General features: G+C 38.7%; 1 long non-coding RNA gene across 1 annotated transcript; it reads left to right on the top strand.

Annotated features, from left to right (window-relative positions):
• The first annotated feature begins 2,633 nt into the window (after positions 1-2,633).
• LOC128293964 (uncharacterized) lies at positions 2,634-3,893 on the top strand. Its single transcript, XR_008284126.1, has 2 exons — positions 2,634-2,769; positions 3,535-3,893. It is a non-coding gene; the product is annotated as an uncharacterized LOC128293964 (long non-coding RNA).

The raw sequence follows: 3,893 nt of genomic DNA on the forward strand, positions 1-3,893 counted from the left end.
AACGCTCGGTTTTGGTGGCATGGTATGAAACGAGACATCTCCGACTTTGTTTCGAGGTGTTTAATATGTCAACAAGTGAAAGCGGAACATCAAGTGCCTTGAGATTACTTCACCGATCACGATACCCGAGTGGAAATGGGATCGAGTCACAATGGACTTCGTGATCCGGACTGCCATTGTCGGTGAGTAAGAAGGATGCGATTTGGGTCGTTGTAGATAGATTGACTAAGTCGGCTCACTTTGTCCCCGTACGTACGGACTTTTCAATGGAAAAACTAGCCGAACTGTACGTTTCTTAGATTGTGAGATTGCACGGGGTGCCTATTTCCATAGTGTCGGATAGAGATCCGAGATTTACCTCGCGATTTTGGAAAAAGTTGCAAGAAGCTTTGGGTACCAAGTTGCATTTCAAGACCGCCTTTCACCCCAAATCGATGGTCAATCCGAGCGGATAATTCGGATACTTGAGGGTATGTTGAGATGTTGCATCCTCGAGTTCGATGGTTCATGGGAACGGTATTTGCCGTTGATTGAATTCGCTTACAACAACAACTTTCAATCAAGTATTAAGATGGCACCCTACGAGGCTTTGTACGGTCGTAAATGCCGTACACCATTGTTTTGGACCGAGCTCGGTGAAAGCAAAATTTTCGGGTGGATTTGATTAGAGATGCTGAATGAAAGTGAAAGTAATCCGTGAAAGTCGAAGATAGCCTCCGATCGTCGAAAGTCGTGCGCGGATCTGAAGCGTAAAGACATCGAGCATCGGTGGGAGATAAAGTGTTTCTCAAGGTTTCACCTTGGGAAAAGATACTCGATTCGGTAGTAAGGGCAAGTTGAGCCCGAGGTTCATTGGGCCATATGAGATATCCGAGCGAAGTCGGTCCAAGGGCATATCGTCGATTTTTCCCCCTAAACTCGAAAAGATTCACGATGTCTTTCATGTTTCGATGCTTCGACGCTATAGATCTGATCCATCGCACGTGATTAGTCCATCAGAGGTTGAAATTCAAGCCGATATGAGTTATGAAGAAGAACCGATTCGTATCCTAGCTCGTGAAGTGAAGGAGTTGCGAAACAAAAGGGTTCTGTTAGTAAAAGTGTTATGCCTCAAACACGGGATAGAAGAAGCTACTTGGGAACCCGAGAACTCTATGAAAGAACGATACCAAACCTATTTACCGGTAAGATTTTCGGGGACGAAAATCTCTTAAGTGGGGGAGAGTTGTGACACCCCTAATGTGACCCTAGTCAGAGAGTGGTTTCGGGACCACAAAACCGAGTCACAAGAATAATTAGGTGTTATATTCTGTGCTTATTGTATGTGGAATTTGTATGCGTAAATATTTCGTGTCTTGATTTTTATTAATTAGGTGCTAATTTATAAGAAAGGACCCATGTGTTAGGACTTGAAAATGTGATAGGTGAATTTTAAGTGGCCTAATAATGCATGAAGTGAAATAAATGGAGTTGCATGTCAATTATCCCATTTCCTAAGGTTAGTGGCCGCCATGACAAATTATGGGCAAGGGAACATGTTTCCAACATGTTTTGCTAATGGTTGATGTTAGAATGGTTATTATATTGGTGTTAGTAGGAAGAAAAGAAAAAAAAATGGGTATGTGTGGTTGCCCCCTCCCCATTGCCGTGTATTGAGCAAAGAAAAAAAAAGTTTGGTTCATCTTCCTCCTAGCTTAGCCGATCCTTCAAGAAGAAAAGGGAAGAGTTAGCATTCGGTCACTTGAGCTTGAACTAAGGTATGGAATCCATGTTAGTCTTTGAAATCTTTGCATATATGAAGCTAGTTAGTAAGTCCTTTACTTGCCCATGTCAAAAATTTTGAAGGTGGTAGTAATACAAGTGTTCGCCATGGAAGATGTTTAGGGAAATGGTTGTTGCCTTTATGATTTAAGGAATAATTAGAAATGGGTGAAAGAAACAAGTCTTTGTTCTTGATTCTTCTTGGCCGATTCTAAGGGAGAAAAGAGAGCAACCATTTGGTTTCTAAGCCATAAATAAGGTGAGAAATTCATATGAATCCTTGAAATTTTAGATGAAATTGAACTAGTTACCAAGTATTTTTTAGGTGACCCATGTTAGAAATTGTGATTTTGGGGTGACTAGAACTTTCGCCATAATGGTTATTGAGGATTAAGGTTATGTTTCATGCTAAACTTGATGAATCTTGGTGTATGGGTGCTTGAACTAAACGAATGATCAAGTAGATGCATAAATACAAAGTAAGAAGAATCGGCTATTATGTGTAATACTATTGCCGAATATGAAAATGTTATACTTGAATAATGTATATGGTTGGAGTTGATAATATGAAAGGAAGGCTTAGATGTGTTTGTTTAAAGAAGGAATTGTTGAAGAATGTATGTGAACTTGGCCAACGATTCGCTTAGTACATATATGATGTGAAAGTCTTGGAATTTATTTTTGATTTTTGTGTATTATGACCATGTATAATCGGCCACATGAGTAATTTGAGCACTTGATGTTATATTAAAATTCTTGAGCTTAAATATATGGATGTATGTATATGTGGTCATATAATGGCGTTTTGGTTTAAAGGTTGAATGATAAATTATAATAAAGCGAGATGATATGAGATGCCGAATGTGATTGACAAGTAAACATTATTGATAAAAATATTGAATACTTCTACTTGTATTCGTTAAGCTCAAGAGCAAAGGGGAGCTAAATCCGATAAAGGGAAGGAAAAAGTGGTCGAATAGCCGTTGAAGCCGTCCGACGACATCCGAGGTAAGTCCTCAAGAAATGACCCTACTCAATTATGTGAAATGAAATATGGATGTGTAATGATTATTGATTTATGTGTGTATGAGTATTTGAATGATACCCGGCTAAGTCCCAAGGCGATTATGCTAGTGATATGTTTGTGTTTGAGCCTTAGTAACGAAAATGAAATATGGATGTGTAATGATTATTGATGTATATGTGTGCATGAGCAATTGAATGATATCCGGCTAAGTCCCAAGACATTTATGCTAGTAATTATATCCGGTTAAGACCAAGGCAATTGTGCTAGTGACTACATCCGGCTAAGACCAAGGCATTCGTGCAAGTTGTTAAATTCGGGCTAATACCAAGGCATTTGTGCAAGTCGTTCTATCCGGGCTAAGACCAAGGCATTCGTGCATGTGGTTATATCCGGTTGTATTCAAGAAGCTTGGGCTGGAGGTGAGCGTTGGTTGCTGTAATAAATTTAATTAGTACGCTCGAAAAGCCCAAAGAATAAGGTATGTTTATATGTGCATTGGAAAAGTCGATATGTTTGAGTAACATTCGCTCAATCGACTAACGAGTTTTCAGCTATTGAATTGGTTGATATCTTGTGAAAGTGTATAATGATGAAGTGTGAAGTAAGTATGATTATTTGAATGTGTATTAATGAAATGATTCATTTGGCTATGTGAATGTAATGCTTTAGTTAAAGCTGATTTTATTGCTTGAGACTTACTAAGCATAAAAAATGCTTACCCGTTGCTTTGGCTCTCTGCTTTATAGATTTTGCTCGTTAGCGATCGGATTCGGGATCATTAAAGTCGAAGTCATCTACACTATCAAAGCCTCCATTTTGGTATAATTTTGGTTGAACTTTGAAATGGCATGTATAGGACTACCCTATTGTTGAAGGTCATGTACCTTTCGGTTTTGTGTAAGCTTGGATAGCCATGCGAAAATGGCTTATATACGTTTTTAGTATGATTCTATAATCGTTTGTATGATGATCATTATGGGGTATGGAATTGTTTGAAAAGATTAGCCATTGAAATGGTTAATCGTGATCACACTTTGTGCTATGTATGCAAAAAGGGCCAATTGAATCGTGGAAATCATGAAATAGGTAATGGTTACCTTGAAAA

This window comes from Gossypium arboreum, chromosome 6 (assembly GCF_025698485.1).
Source record: "Gossypium arboreum isolate Shixiya-1 chromosome 6, ASM2569848v2, whole genome shotgun sequence".
Taxonomy (NCBI): Eukaryota; Viridiplantae; Streptophyta; class Magnoliopsida; order Malvales; family Malvaceae; genus Gossypium; species Gossypium arboreum.